Source organism: Rana temporaria, chromosome 7, assembly GCF_905171775.1.
Source record: "Rana temporaria chromosome 7, aRanTem1.1, whole genome shotgun sequence".
NCBI classification, from domain to species: Eukaryota; Metazoa; Chordata; class Amphibia; order Anura; family Ranidae; genus Rana; species Rana temporaria.
In genome coordinates this window covers 208,368,990-208,385,530 of record NC_053495.1, presented here as the reverse complement: position 1 = coordinate 208,385,530, position 16,541 = coordinate 208,368,990, and positions in this window count along the sequence as shown.

The window sequence follows — 16,541 nt, the reverse complement described above, 5'->3', positions numbered from 1 at the left end:
CTAGTGCAGTCACAGAGGCCACCGCAAACCTCCCCCCCTCAGGACAAACCCCACCCGGGCGGCAGCTGGAGAGGACAGTGTGCAGCTGCGCCGCCCGGGTGGATCGTGGAGGAGGATTTAAAAAAGTAAATACCGCGCCGCCGCCTCAGACGGAGAAGGAGGGAGCGGAGCGGAGCACTCTGGCGCTTGAGCGCCTCCTTCAATGGCGCCTGGGTGAACTGCACCCCGCGCGGCGCTGCTGATCTGAGGTCTCTCGATCGGGCGGCCGCCGCTGAAATTCCGCCCTGTCCCCTGGCCGGCGCTGGCGCCATAAGGCAAGTGCCAAACTTGCCTTACGCGCGCGTTCCCGATGCACTCGTGTCACCCGGACACGGCGCATCTCAGATCGGCAGGAGCGCTCTGTGAATGGCCCTCCTGAGAGCCGGTTGCTAGGCGATCGTCTCTCCTCTCCTCACACAGAAGTCGTCGGTGAGGAGAGGAGAGCGGATCTCTGCAGTCGCCTGGCGATCAGTGAGTATGAGCTGTTTTTTTTTACTCGCTGATCACCGGTCTAGTGTCCCACACAGTTTAACCACTAGAGCACCGGGCCATCGTCAAATGACGACTCCACGGTGACTCTGAAAATTCAACAGGACGTCAATTGACGTCCTGTATTCTTGCGGCCACTGGGGGGCGCGCGCACGCGCGGCGCGTCCCCGAGATGCCGATGCGCGTGCCTGGCGGTCACGATGTCCGCCAGGCACTCGGAATCGGCGGCTACAGGGACAAGACGTGGAGCTCTGTGTGTAATGATGGGGTGTAAACACAGAGCTCCACGTCCTGTCAGGGGAGAGAGGAGACCGATCTGTGTCCCTTGTACATAGGGACATAGATCGGTCACCTCCCCCAGTCACCCCCCTTCCCCCACAGTTAGAACACAATTTAGGTATACATATTAACCCCTCCCTCACCCCCTAGTGTTAACCCCTTGAATGCCAGTCACATTTATACAGTAATTAGTGCATATTTATCGCATTCATCGCTGTATAAATGTGAATGGCGCCAAAAACGTGTCAAAAGTGTCCGATGTGTTCGCCGCAATGTCACGGTGACAGTAAAAAAATCGCAAATCGCCGCCAATACTAGTAAAAAAATTAATAAAATAAAAATGCCATAAATCTATCAGCTATTTTGTAAACGCTATAACTTTTGCGCAAACCAATCAATATATGATCATTGCGATTTTTTTTACCAAAAATATGTAGAAGAATACATATCGGCCTAAACTGAGGAAAAAAAACGATTTTTTTAAAAAAAATAGTGATATTTATTAAACAAAAAAGTAAAAAATAGTGTTTTTTTTTTTAAATTGTCACTCTTCTTTTGTTTATAGCGCAAAAAATAAAGACCGCAGAGGTGATCAAATACCACCAAAAGAAAGCTCTATTTGTGGGAACAAAATGATAAAAAAATTGTTTGGGTACAGTGTAGCACGACCGCGCAATTGTCATTCAAAGTGTGACAGTGCTGAAAGCTGAAAATTGGCTTGGGCAGGAAGGGGCGTAAGTGCCCGGTATGGAAGTGGTTAAAACACACAAAGTAAACACACATGTCCCCAAAACACATGTCCCCCACATATGTAACAGTAAAATCACATGTCCCAATGATCATCTGCACACACATGTCCGTGATCACCTGCGCACATCTGTACATGATCATCTGCGTAACTATGTCCGTGATCACGTGAACCAATTATTATACACTTAACAGGATTTCTGTTTACCAAAAACATGTAGTAGAATAAATGTTGGCTTAAATTCATGACAAAATTTGATTTTATTGGATTTCTTTTAAAATAGAATAGAATATCGGTTATTTTTTTCCCAAATTTCCGCTCTTTTTTTGCTTATATCACAAAGAATAAAAATCGTAATTTAAGCGCAGCTGGACGCCATTCAACCAATTATGTGATTTCTGAAGACGATCGGTTGCATCGGAGCTTCTTTGGGGGATTTACCGCAGTGGGCATGAATGATTAATCAATCCAGACATTTGTATATCATTTGGAAAATGATGTCGATTTTTTTCCCCCACTTCTCATTTACGGACTGTTTTGAAAGGATTGGTGACATAAAATCCATTTTTTATTTCAGGTTGTAAAACTACAAAATGTGGAAAAGTCAGAGAGGGCCGCATATTTCTGTAATGACAATGACCACCCACAGTCCTCAAAGGATACAAACATAAAACCAAAAATATTTGCTATATTAGATGGTATTTTGCATGTTTAAATTGGTTGTAATCCTTCGAAATAAAAAAATGAAAAAAAAGCATATCCTTTAACCACTTCAGCCCCGGACTGAAGTCAATGGAAACAAAAATGTGAGAGGGGTGGGGCTATATCCACTTTTCGAGGAAAATCAATAGTTACATAGTTAGTCAGGTTGAAAAAAGACACAAGTAGTCCATCAAGGTCCGTGATAGGCATTTTTCAAAAGTCGCGGCTTCCTCCTGGTCCTGTTCAGTCAGTGTACCTGTCGGGTCGCGGGCATCCATTTTTCAAAACTCGCGGCTTCCTCCTGGTCCGTGATAAGCGCTTGACATCGTGTTCCGCTACCGCCTATCACGGAGGTCCTCTCATCCTCGGACTTTCCCAGCAGACACTGTGATCAGTGTTCCGCCTATCATGGACATCCTCTTGTCCGAGGATGAAAGAAGGTCCGTGATTGGCGGAACACTGAACACAGTGTCTGTTGGGAAGAGTCCGAGGATGAGAGGACCTCCGTGATAGGCGGTAGCCGAACACGATGTCAAACGCTTATCACGGACCAGGAGGAAGCCGCGAGTTTTGAAAAATGGATGCCCGCGACCCGACAGGTACACTGACTAAACGGGACCAGGAGGAAACCGCGACTTTCGAAAAATGGATACCTGCAGGCTGCAAGATTACAGGTACACTGAGGCTGCAATGGGCACAGTGAGAATGGGCACAGTAAGGCTACAATGGGCACAGTGAGAATGGGCACTGTAGGGCTACAATGGGCACAGTAAGGCTACAATGGGCACAGTGAGAATAGGCACAGTAAGGCTGCAATGGGCACAATAAGGCTGCAATGGCCACAGTCAGAATGGGCACAGTAAGGCTGCAATGGGCACAGTGAGAATGTTTACAGTAAGGTTGAAAATGGGCACAGTAAGGCTGCAATGGGCACAGTGAGAATGGGCACAGTAGGCTGCAATGGGCACAGTAAGAATGGACACAGTAAGGCTGCAAAAGGAACAGTGAGAATGGGCACAGTAAGGCTACAATGGGCACAGTAAGGCTGCAATAGGCACAGTGAGAATGGGCACAGTAAGGCTGCAATGGGCACAGTGAGAATGGACACAGTAAGGCTACAATGGGCAGTCAGAATGGGCACAGTAAGGTTGCACAATGGGCACAGTTAGGCTACAATGGGCACAGTCAGAATGGGCACAGTAAGACTGCAATGGGCACAGTCAGAATGGGCACAGTAAGGTTGCACAATGGGCACAGTAAGGCTACAATGGGCACAGTCAGAATGAGCACAATAAGACTGCAATGGGCACAGTCAGAATGGGCACAGTAAGGTTGCACAATGGGCACAGTAAGGCTACAATGGGCACAGTCAGAATGGGCACAGTAAGGTTGCACAATGGGCACAGTAAGGTTGCACAATGGGCACAGTAAGGTTACAATGGGCACAGTCAGAATGGGCACAGTAAGGCTACAATGGACACAGTCAGAATGGGCACAGTAAGGTTGCACAATGGGCACAGTAAGACTACAATGGGCACAGTCAGAATGGGCACAGTAAGGTTGCACAATGGGCACAGTAAGACTGCAATGGGCACAGTGAGAAAGGGCAAAGTAAGGTTGCAAATGGGCACAGTGAGGCATACAAATGGGCACAGTGAGGCGTGCAAATGGGCATTGTTGACCCTCTTTTCCATTTACAGTAGCTGCTGCATTCTCACCCTAGGCTTATACTCGAGTCAATAAGTTTTCCAATTTTCTTGTGGTAAAATGAGGGCCTCGGCTTATACTCAAGTATATACGGTACTTCTGAAGTATCTTTTTGTTCCTCTACTGAACAGCAGAGGTAGGACCCAATGTACCGTCTCTCTTCCCGGCTTTTCCTGAGGGGTTAAAGCCCCCCTTGGCCTCCACCTGCTCAGACCATAACGGCAAGCTGTGTTTATGTTGGCCCTCGCAGCTGCTTGAAGTTGGATCTTTATATAACAGAGCAGAGGCTCTAGTCTGTCTTTTTCATAGCAAACAGCTCAGGAATTCAAATCTTTACAAGAATTTCGTCTTACGAGCCTCAGAGGAATGGAGAGAGAAGATGTTCCCCAGTCCTTTCACTGCGAGTCTTTCTATAATAAGTATCATAATCCGTTTTTTTCCTCGGGTTTGTGTTCGTGAGTCCCAACAAGGGAAAACCTCGCTGTTGATGTGATGTAATGACGATGCGGGGGGGGGGGGGGGGTCAGCAGAAGACAAGGACAACATGGGAAGGGTTTCCACAGTCTTTACCGCAAGACAAAACTAGAGGCAATAAACTCAAATCTGCTCACCATACTAGTAAAAGTTTTTGGTGAGTTCTTCAGAAGAGTCCTAAAGCCAAAGGTGTCTTCACCACAAATCCCGATCCCAAGGATAAGTCTTCATTTTTTCGTAATAGGGGGAGCCACACAAGTCATTCTATTTTGCCCCGAGCCAAGTGTACTTCCAGGACCAGTGGGTTATAATACAGGTACAGCCTAATATAACAGAGCAACTTATTACGAACTGCACACCATGGTCTCGGGATTGTTGGCCATCATCAGTTTGGTGTATGGGAACAAAAGTGAAGCTTGGGGAGGAACGAGAAGGTATAACCAGATAAGTTGTGATAAGTTGGGCCAAAACGCACCAAACAGTTCTTGGGGAGGAACGAGAAGGTATAACCAGATTGGTGCGTTTTGGCCCAACTTTTCACAACCTAACAGTTTCTACTGAATTAGGCCGAAGCACAAAAGGGCCGTTTTTAGAGTTGAAGGTCACTACATGTTCTACGTCCCTCAAGAATCCAAAGAAGGAATTTAGTCACAGTTCAGTCCTATGCTGAGCTGCCGTCTCCGGGAGCCTCACACCTACGGTACCAGGACACCTGGGGCAGATTATTTCAGGTAGGAACCTTCCTGTGTGGGTTCTTAGCTTAAAGCAGGGGTGCCCAACCTTTTGAAGAGCAAGGGCCACTTAAGCGACTTGGTAATTGGTCACGGATCCACCCTTCTGTTTTTTTTGTAGACGGCCACAAGTCCGTTTACATCTTTGGCTCAATAGGAGATGAACGGAGGGTCTGATTGGGTCGGACTAACCATGTCAAAGGGGCCTAAAGCTGCTTTCATACTATATAGCTTTCTATAGAGAATTTTATATCACTGCGCCTGTGACAGGAGTTGGCGCTATACACAAAGCATCGACTTAAGCCAACCTGCCCACCACAGAGCAGAAGGTTGCGGGCCACATCAGAGGGCTCCGCGGGCCACTGGTTGGGCACACCCTGGCTTAGAGCCTTCTTTCTCCAACACATGGTCCCAGCGTAACTTACTGGCAAAGACCTTCTGCCATCATGACACCAACGATGGGGCACAATTCCTCCAACTGACACCAACAATGGGGCACAGTTCCTCCGATGGACACCAAGATGGGGCACAATTTCTCCCAATGACACCAACAATGGGGCTTGATTGCACCAATGATGGGGCACAACTCCTCCCACTGACACCCACAATGGGGAATTGTTTTTTCCTACTGACATCGGACACTTTTCTACTCCCAATGGCCACAGTCCGCCCCCCCCCCCCCCACCCCTAAAGTTTAAAGGACAGTAAAAACTGTCCCTTTGTTTAGAAAGTTTGGAGACCCCTGTTCTAAACCCATGGTACCCAAGCTGTGACTCAAAGGCTGCTTGCATCCCTGTGAGGGCTACTGTGTGTCTCTTGGGGCCAATGCAGAAGGCGATCTAATTCTGGTGTTTGAGTGTATTCTAGTAGTTAATGTTTTGGTTTACCTTTTTCCGAATATAATGTCCATCCCTTTTCTCTTTTTGGCGTTTTGTTTTTTGCTCCGATCTTTTATAATGTATCTTGCTGAGGGTAATATCAAAGTAATTTGCAAGAGGGCTGTAGGGAGCACAAATGTGGAAACCAGCGTGCGGCTGGTGCTCAAAATTTATGGGGAGGGGGGGCGCAAACAAATGGGAAAAAAAAGTTCCTGAGTCTCCAACAACTCCTATAGCATGTCTATGGTCACCAGACATCTCTTTTTGCCATGTCTTCAGGCTCTGCATTCAGGTTGGAGCCCTTTGCTGATGTCAAGGACCACACTTGAGGCTATTTTAGGTTGACCACCTCTGCTCTACAGCATCTTCCCAAACATCCAACCTTTACTGGTTCCATAAAATGTTGTTGATCTACATTCATGAAAAGACTCCCTGTCTATCACTATTGTCAAATAGGGGCTAAAGCTGGGTACACAGGGCTGAAAATCAGCTGAATCAGCCGACTTTCAGCCCATGTGTACAGCTTTGATTCAGCAGCTCAGCTCTCCCTGCTTCTCCCTCTCAGCAGTGACGTAGCAGTTCAGCTTTCTCTGCTCCCCTTACCAGCAGCTTAGCTGTCTATGCTCCCTCTTGCAGCAGTGACTCAGAAACGCAGCTCTCCCTGCTCCCCCCTACCATCAGCTTAGGTCTCTTTACCCCCTCCCAGCAGTGATTCAGCAGCTCAGCTTTCCCTGCTCCCCCTACCAGCAGCTCAGCTCTCCCTGCTTCTCTCTCCCAGTAGTGATTCAGCAGCTCAGCTTTCCCTGCTCCCCCTATCAGCAGCTCAGCTCTCCCTGCTTCTCCCACCCAGCAGTGACGAAGCAGCTCAGCTTTCCCTGCTCCCCCTACCAGCAGCTCAGCTGTCTATGCTCCCTTCTTCCAGCAGTCACTCAGAAATGCAGCTCTCCCTGCTCCCCCTACCATCAGCTTAGATCTCTTTGCCCCCCTCCCAGCAGTGATTCAGCAGCTCAGCTTTCACTGCTCCCCATACCAGCAGCTCAGCTCTCCCTGCTTCTCCCTCCCAATAGTGACTCAGCAGCTCAGCTCTCCCTGCTTCTTTCTCCTAGAAGTGACTCAGCAGCTCAGCTTTCCCTGCTCCCCATACCAGCAGCTCAGCTCTCCCTGCTTCTCCCTCCCAGTAGTGATTCAGCAGCTCAGCTTTCCCTGTTCCCTGTACCAGCATCTCAACTCTCCCTGCTTATCCCTCCCAGTAGTAATTCAGCAGCTCAGCTTTCCCTGTCCCCCCCCCCCCCACCAGCAGCTCAGCTGTCTATGCTCCCTCCTTCCAGCGGTGACTCAGAAACTCAGCTCTCCCTGTTCCCCCTACCATAAGCTTACACCTCCTGGCCCCCCTTCCAGCAGTGACTCAGCAGCTCAGCTCACCCTATTTCTCCCTGCCGGTGGTGACTTTGACTTCTTTCAGCCTTCTGCCCCCACACCCTCATTCCTATCCCATGCCGATCCGTCGCAAACCAAATCATGGCAACTTCATCGTCACATTTAAGAGGACCTGTCACCCCTCTACAGTCACATGGAAAAGCAGATTCTCTGAGCCCTGGTTCTGCAAGCTCATTGCTCAGAATTTTTATTTTTGTGAGTTATGGCCTTAACATGAGAAGTCAAAGTCTTTCCTTCCAGTCACATCTTAGCTGTCTTGTGATGTTGAGATTTATCTGACTTGAACTCACAAATAAGCGTTCGTGGAAGTCCCCGGAGTATTGGGAGATATATTGCCGTATCACCTCCAAATCCAGGGCTGCTAAAGGTCACATCTGTAATGGAAATTTACGAGGAACGGTGATTAAAAATGTTTGTAAAGGTCCCAGAATCAAATATTCATCTTCGGAGATCGTACAGGAGATGCCATGTGATCCTCCTCGTTCTGGGGCCTCATAATTCACCATCACAAGGAAAGCCGTAAAAGGACTTCGCTGCGTTACGGCGTCATTTTCTTGCCCCTCCAATGTGCGACTCATTCCCCCCACCAATCTTATCTTGTAGAGACTAATGCTACATCAATGGCAAATAAAAGCTGTAAGATTTTCCTAAAGGGTCACTAAAGGAAAAAAAAATGTCTTTAAAATAACAACATGTCATACTTACCTCCACTGTGCAGTTAGTTTTGCACAGAGTGGCCCCGATCCACGTCTTCTGGGGTCCCTCGGCGGCTGTCTCTGGTCCTCCCCGCAAGAAATCACCACATTCATGCGAGAGAGCTCACATGGCGGTGAGTCCTTACGGGCGCGCTCCCGTGATACAGCAAGCGGGCAAAGCCGCTCGCTGTATCACTCGGCCCCGCCCCCCGGCGCGCCGCGTCACTGGATGTGATTGACAGCAGCGCCAACCATAATAATATATTATTATTATTATTAAAGGGCCCAGAGGTCCCCAAGGCCCCCGGATGGCAACCCCCCTTTTTTTATAAAAAAAAATACATTTATATATATATATATTTTTTTATTAAAGGGCTCAAAGATAACCCCCCCCTTTTTTTTTTTATAAATGTTTATTTTTTTTATTTTTTTGTTTATATATATTTTTTTTTTATTAAAAGGCCCAGAGATCCCCAGGGCCCCGGATGGCAACCCCCCCCCCCCCTTTTTGTAATGTATTTTTCATAAATGTTTATTTTTTTAATATATATTTATTTATTTATTTTTTATTAAAGGGCCCAGAGGTTTCTTTTTATTATAGAGCCCAGAGGTCCCCAGGGCCCCGGATGGCTACCCCTCCTTTTTTTATAATTTTTTTTAATATATTTTTCTTTATTTCTTCTTTTTTTTAGAAAGGCTTCCCCCCGCTTCTCAATTTCAGGCGGCAGCAACCCCCCCCCCCCCGGTTCTCTGCCCCAGGGGGCCCATGCCTGAAGCTGTGTAAGGGGCCCCAAAATTCCTGATGGCGGCCCTGATTGCATGCTGTAGAGAAAGAGACTGAGGAATAACTGTTCTCTATTTTCTCTCTCTATCTCAAAAGTGAGACATCAGGGGTCTGTTTAGACCCTTGATATTTCACCAAAGCCCGATAACAGGGCTCCTAAAAAAAAAAAAAAAAAAATTTTTTAAAGTAATATTGTAAAAAATAATTAAAAAAATAAAGAAAATAAAAATAAACTACTGACACCGTCCTCTGCTCTGATGATTTACACGCACGTGTGTTTGTGCGCTGGGGTGCACACCCCTAATACAATAGTCTGCGCACACCATTGGCTGTGATCTCTGTGAGGGGTAATAAAAACCTGATACATTACTAACCTTTCTGCATTTATCAAAAAGATATCTGATGACAGATCCGCCTTTATAACTCTGGGCTGCCAGTCAGGCATGAAATCCAATTGGTAGATAAAATTTCAGGATGTACTTCTTACTATTACCGAACATCCCTGCTATCGGATTCCTGTGCTGCTTCTTGGACTCGGGATAAGTTTTGGTATCTGTGTACACAATGTTAGTGCCAAAAATACAGCAAAAGTCAATTACTTGTTGGAAACTCTTGGTGTCAGATTCGGAAAAACTTCCAAAGAAAACACCTCCATTGCCGGCAAGTGAAGGAAATCCAGTGATGAACTCAAAGAAGATCTAGCAGATTATAATCCACCAGAAGATATCAATTTATGGATTCATGGCTTCCCGGACTAAGCCAGGCTCAGAGGCGACTCTCTAATTAGGCAAATTAGGCGGTCGCCTAAGGCCTCGCACTCACGGGGGCCTTGCGGCCACCTAGTTTACCTAATTAGAGAGCTGATTCTTCCAGAGCAGGCTAGCGCATCACGCACTTCTCACGCCACCCCCAAACCCCCCCCCATACTGCCGCAGTGCTAAATGATAGCGTCACCCAGGACATTCTTCTCAGAGAAAAGGTGCAGGAGCTTAACCACACTCCACACCTTTCCCCAAGTAGGGGGGCCGGGGGTTGAGCGTGCCACAGCAACTGAGTGTGGGGGGTGTCATTAAATACCATAAGGGTGCTACATACAGAGTGCAGAGTTGAGGTGGGTGCAGGGTGCAGCCTTAAGGTGGGTGCAGAATGCAGGTTGCAGAGTGCAGGTAGGTGCAGGTAGGTACAGGGTGCAGGAGGGTGCAGGTGGGTATAGGGTGCAGGTATGTACATGGTGCAGTTAGGTACCCCCTTGCAAGCTTAATGTCACCCTTCCCTCCCGCATGTACTGTACTCGCACCTGTTCTGAATCTGGCGGCAGCTGGAGTCTGGAGGAGGGCAGCATGCAGCTGCGCCGCCTGAGTGGAGATGGTAGTGTGTAGCGTAATCACATCATCACGTCTGTAGTGGGAGATGTGACAGGCTGAGGCTCAATGGCTGGCTCAGTATGGAGGAGGAAGAAAAAGGAGGACACATCAGGCGCGGCCACGGCGCTGGAGGTGTTGTTCCAGTGGGGTGACCGGGGACAGCTGTAAAAAAAAATACCAGGAAGTGGAGGTTGGTTGGTGGTAGGGTATATGGAAGGAGATGGTGGTTGGTTGGTGGTAGGGTATATGGAAGGAGATGGTGGTTGGTTAGTGGTAGGGAATATGAAAGAAGATGGTGGTTGGTTGGCGGTAGGGTATATGGAAGGAGATGGTGGTTGGTTAGTGGTAGGGTATATGGAAGGAGATGGTGCTTGGTTGGTGGTAGGGTATATGGAAGGAGATGGTGCTTGGTTGGTGGTAGGGAATATGAAAGGAGATGGTGGTTGGTTGGTGGTAGGGTATATGGAAGGAGATGGTGGTTGGTTGGTGGTAGGGTATATGGAAGGAGATGGTGCTTGGTTGGTGGTAGGGTATATGGAAGGAGATGGTGCTTGGTTGGTTGTAGGGAATATGAAAGAAGATGGTGGTTGGTTGGTGGTAGGGTATATGGAAGGAGATGGTGCTTGGTTGGTGGTAGAGAATATGGAAGGAGATGGTGGTTGGTTAGTGGTAGGGGATATGAAAGGAGATGGTGGTTGGTTGGTGGTAGGGTATATGGAAGAAGATGGAGGTTGATTTGTGGTAAGGAATATGAAAGGAAGTGGTGGTTGGTTGGTGGTAGGGTATATGGAAGGAGATGGTGCTTAGTTGGTGGTAGGGTATATGGAAGGAGATGGAGGTTGGTTTGTGGTAAGGAATATGAAAGGAGATGGTGGTTGGTTGGTGGTAAGGTATATGGAAGGAGATGGTGCTTGGTTGGTGGTAGGGTATATGGAATTAGATGGAGGTTGGTTGGTTGTAGGGAATATGAAAGAAGATGGTGGTTGGTTGGTGGTAGGGTATATGGAAGGAGATGGTGCTTGGTTGTTGGTAGGGAATATGAAAGGAGATGGTGGTTGGTTGGTGGTAGGTATATGGAAGGAGATGGAGGTTGGTTTGTGGTAAGGAATATGAAAGGAAGTGGTGGTTGGTTGGTGGTAGGGAATATGAAAGGAGATGGCGGTTGGTTAGTGGTAGGGTATATGGAAGGAGATGGTGGTTGGTTGGTGGTAGGGTATGGAAGGAGATGGTGGTTGGTTGGTGGTAGGGTATGGAAGGAGATGGTGGTTGGTTAGTGGTAGGGAATATGGAAGGAGATGGTGGTTGGTTTGTGGTAAGGAATATGAAAGGAGATGGTGCTTGGTTGGTTGTAGGGAATATGAAAGAAGATGGTGGTTGGTTGGTGGTAGGGTATATGAAAGGAGATGGTGGTTGGTTGGTGGTAGGGTATATGGTAGGAGATGGTGGTTGGTTGGTGGTAGGTTATATGAAAGGAGATGGTGGTTGGTTAGTGGTAGGGTATATGGAAGGAGATGGTGGTTGGTTGGTGGTAAGGAATATGAAAGGAAGTGGTGGTTGGTTGGTGGTAAGGAATATGAACATAGGTACATGGGGAGAATTGCACTTGGTTGGTTGTATTTGGCGGGAGGTGGCAGTTGGCTGGTAATAGGGTACTTGGGGCAACATAGTGTCCTAGTCCGGTCCTTTCCTTCCCTGACCAACTCTTCTGTCCTCTCACAGAACCTGTGTGTTGTAATTATCATTTCGAAAAACATGTTCTGAAGCGACATCTGACGCCGGACATTTTCTTCTCCGCTGTTCAAACATTGAAGCCTCCAGTGAATGAGATTTTTAAATGTACTTATTTAGCAACTTCAGCAATAGAAGTGTCCCACTCCGCCTGGATGGATTCTGTGAGAATGAGAGAATATCCGAGGGATCGGGAGTTGGAGGTTTGCAGCTTCTGGGTGGGATGGCCCCGAGTTGTAGGGTGATGGATGGGGTTGGTGGGGTTGGGGGGGTAAGGCACAGGAGAGGTTGGGTGAAGCTGTACTCTGCTTTACTGGTTGTGTGTTAGGAATGGTTGGGAGGTGTGTGTGTGAGGTGTGGGGGGGGGGGATGTGAGGTGTTGGGGGGGGGATATCATTAGTCAAGTGAATTAATGACACTATGAAAGGCCGTGAGAAAGCTTTGCACTTAGAAGCAATAAAAGTGTAATATGTGTGAACAGCTTCTAGTAAAAGTGTTAGCTCTTCAGACGAATGGCTGTCAGGTGCAGCTCCAGTCCAGTCCAGTGATGAAGATCGGTGACCTTTCTATTCTCCGATCCACCCGACATTCATAGATTTCAAATAAACAAAGTGTAAGAATTACGATGTTCACTCAGCCGGTTCTCCACCACAAGCACCGTGTAGACCAACGGTTCTGAACCCCCAACGGGCCATGTATTGGGAACTTCCCTTAGATAAAATAGCTCTTATCAATACCATGTCATTGATCTTTGATTTAACCACTTAAGGACCCCCTACCGCCGATATACGTCGGCAGAATGGCACGGCTGGGCACAAGCACGTACCTGTACGTGTCTATTTAAGGCCCAGCCGTGGGGTCGCCAGCGCCCCGCCGCCGGCGCACTCGCAAATCGGTCCAAAGCTCCGTGAGCGCGCCCACGGGACCCGATTTGCCGCTGGTGTCCCGCGATCGGTCACCGGAGCTGAAGAACGGGGAGAGGTGAGTGTAAACACAGCTTCCCTGTTTTTCATTGTGGCAGTGTCATTGATCGTCTGTTCCCTGATATAGGGAAAGACGATCAATGACGTCACACATCCAGCTCCGCCCCCTACAGTTAGAAACACATGTGAGGTCACACTTAACCCCTAGTGGTTAACTCCCAAACTGCAATTGTCATTTTCACAATAATCAGAGAGAGAGAGAGAGACTTGCAAAGCGCAACACATGCGAACTGAATCGCCTCTGGGCGCTGTATCCATTTCATGGGTAAGGAACCCATTGACCTCAGAAGAGATGGGTTTTAATCTTTCTCCTGAAGGCCAAGTGGTCCGACTCCAGTCGGATGGTGGTTGGTAGTGCATTCCACAGGCGGGGTCCTTGGACTGCAAATCTTCGATCTCCTTTGGACCAGAATCAGTGCATTTTTATAGCATTTTTTTTTCTGTGAAAATGACAATGGTCCCAAAAATGTGTCAAAATTGTGCAAAGTGTCCGCCATAATGTCCCAGTCACGAAAAAAAACGCTGATCGTTGCCATTAGTAGTAAAAAATTTTTTTTTATAAAAATGCAATAAAACTATCCCCTATTTTGTAAACGCTATAAATTTTGCGCAAAACAAACAATAAACGCTTATTGCAATTTTTTTACCAAAAATATGTAGAAGAATACGTATCGGCCTAAACTGAGGGAAAAAAAAGTTTTTTTAGATATTTTTGGGGGATATTTATTATAGCAAAAAGTTAAAAATATTGCATTTTTTTCAAAATTTTCGCTCTATTTTTGTTTAAATAAAAACCGCAGAGATAACCAAATACCCCCAAAAGAAAGCTCTATTTGTGAGGAAAAAAGGACGCCAATTTTGTTTGGGAGCCACGTCGCACGACCGCGCCATTGTCCGTTAAAACGACGCAGTGCCCAATCGCAAAAAGGGGCAAGGTCTTTTACCTAAAGAATGGTCCGGGTCTTAAGTGGTTAAAGCAGCTGTGCAAAGTAAAGGAAAAGTTAACCCCTAACCCTAATATTAACCTCAAATATTAAGCCTAACCCTAATATTAAACCCTAACCCAAATATTAACCCTTATCCCTAGTTTTAACCCCTAACCCTAATATTAACTCCTATCCCTAATATTAACCCCTAATCCTAATCCTAACCCCTAACCCTAATATTAACCCCTACTCTAAACCCTAATCTTAAACCTAATATTAACCTCTAATCCTAATATTAACCCCTAATAATAACCCCTAACCCTAGTATTAACTCCTATTCCCAATATTAACCCCTAACCCTAACCCTAATATTAACTCCTAACCCTAACAATAACCCCTAACCCTAATATTAACCCCTAACCCTAACCCTAATCCTAACCCCTAACCCTAATATTAACTCCTAACCCCTAACCCTAATATTAACCTCTAACCCTAATATTAACCCTAATATTAACTCCTAATCCTAACCCTAATATTAACCCCTAACCCTATTAACCCCTAATTCTAACCCTTCCCTAACCCTAATATTAACCCACAATCCTAATCCCTCACCCTAACATTAACCTCTAACCATAATCCCAACCCTAATATTAACCCCTAATCCTAACCCCTAACATTAACCCATAACCCTAATCTCTAACATTATTAACCCCTAATTCCAACCCCAACCCTAATATTACCCCTAACCCTAATATTAGCCCTAATCTTAGCCCCTAACATAAATATTAACCCCTAACCCAAATATTAACCGCCAATCCTAATCCTAACCTCTAACCCTAATATTAACCCCTAACCCTAAAACCTAATTCTAATATTAACCCCTAACCCTAAAACCTTATTCTAATATTAACACCTAACCCTAAACCCTAATCTTAACCCCAATATTAACCCCTAATAATAACCCCTAACCCTAACCCTAGTATTAACTCCTAACCCCTATTCCCAATATTAACCCCTAACCCTAACCCTAACCCCTAACCCTAATATTAACTCCTAACCCTAATATTAACCCCTAACCCTAATCCTAATATTAACTCCTAACCCCTAACCCTAATATTAACCTCTAACCCTAATATTAACCCTAATATTAACTCCTAATCCTAACCCTAATATTAACCCCTAACCCTATTAACCCCTAATTCTAACCCTTCCCTAACCCTAATATTAACCCATAATCCTAATCCCTCACCCTAACATTAACCTCTAACCATAATCCCAACCCTAATATTAACCCATAACCCTAATCTCTAACATTATTAACCCCTAATCCCAACCCCAACCCTAATATTACCCCTAACCCTAATATTAGCCCTAATCTTAGCCCCTAACATAAATATTAACCCCTAACCCAAATATTAACCGCCAATCCTAATCCTAACCTCTAACCCTAATATTAACCCATAATCCTAATCCCTCACCCTAACATTAACCTCTAACCATAATCCCAACCCTAATATTAACCCATAACCCTAATCTCTAACATTATTAACCCCTAATCCCAACCCCAACCCTAATATTACCCCTAACCCTAATATTAGCCCTAATCTTAGCCCCTAACATAAATATTAACCCCTAACCCAAATATTAACCGCCAATCCTAATCCTAACCTCTAACCCTAATATTAACCCCTAACCCTAAAACCTAATTCTAATATTAACCCCTAACCCTAAAACCTTATTCTAATATTAACACCTAACCCTAAACCCTAATCTTAACCCCAATATTAACGCCTAATCCTAACCTCTATCCCTAATATTAACCCCTAACCCTAAAACCTTATTCTAATATTAACACCTAACCCTAAACCCTAATCTTAACCCCAATATTAACGCCTAATCCTAACCTCTATCCCTAATATTAACCCCTAACCCTAATCCTTCCCTAACCCTACTATTAACGCCTAACCCTAATCCTAACCCTAATATTAACCCCTAACCCTAATCCTTCCCTAACCCTACTATTAACGCCTAACCCTAATCCTAACCCCTCACCCTAATATTAACCTGTAACCCTAATCCTAACCCCTAATATTAACCCTTAATCCTAACCCCTAACATTAACCCCAAACCCTAATCTCTAACATTATTAACTCCTAATCCTAACCCCCATCCCTAATATTGACCCCCAAATTCTGACCCCTAACCCTAATATTAACCCCTATTCCTAACCCCTAACCCCTTATATTAACCTCCAAACAAAATATTAACCTCTATTGCTAACCCCCTTACCCTTACAAAACAAATAAATAATAAGTAACTAAATAATAATTAACCCCTAACCCTAACCTTTAACTCCTAACCCTTTACAAAAATAAAGTTAAAAAATAAATAATAATAATAATTAAATAATGAATAAAAGTGGATGAAAAGCTAAAAAAACACAGCAACAAATGATGAAATAGATGACATTTTTCTCTATTGGCTAATAAAAAACGCTGTACAAAAATACTCTACAACGCCCCATACAAACACCTGAAGAAATGCCAGAAAAAAAAAACTTTGAAAAATGTGAGAGCT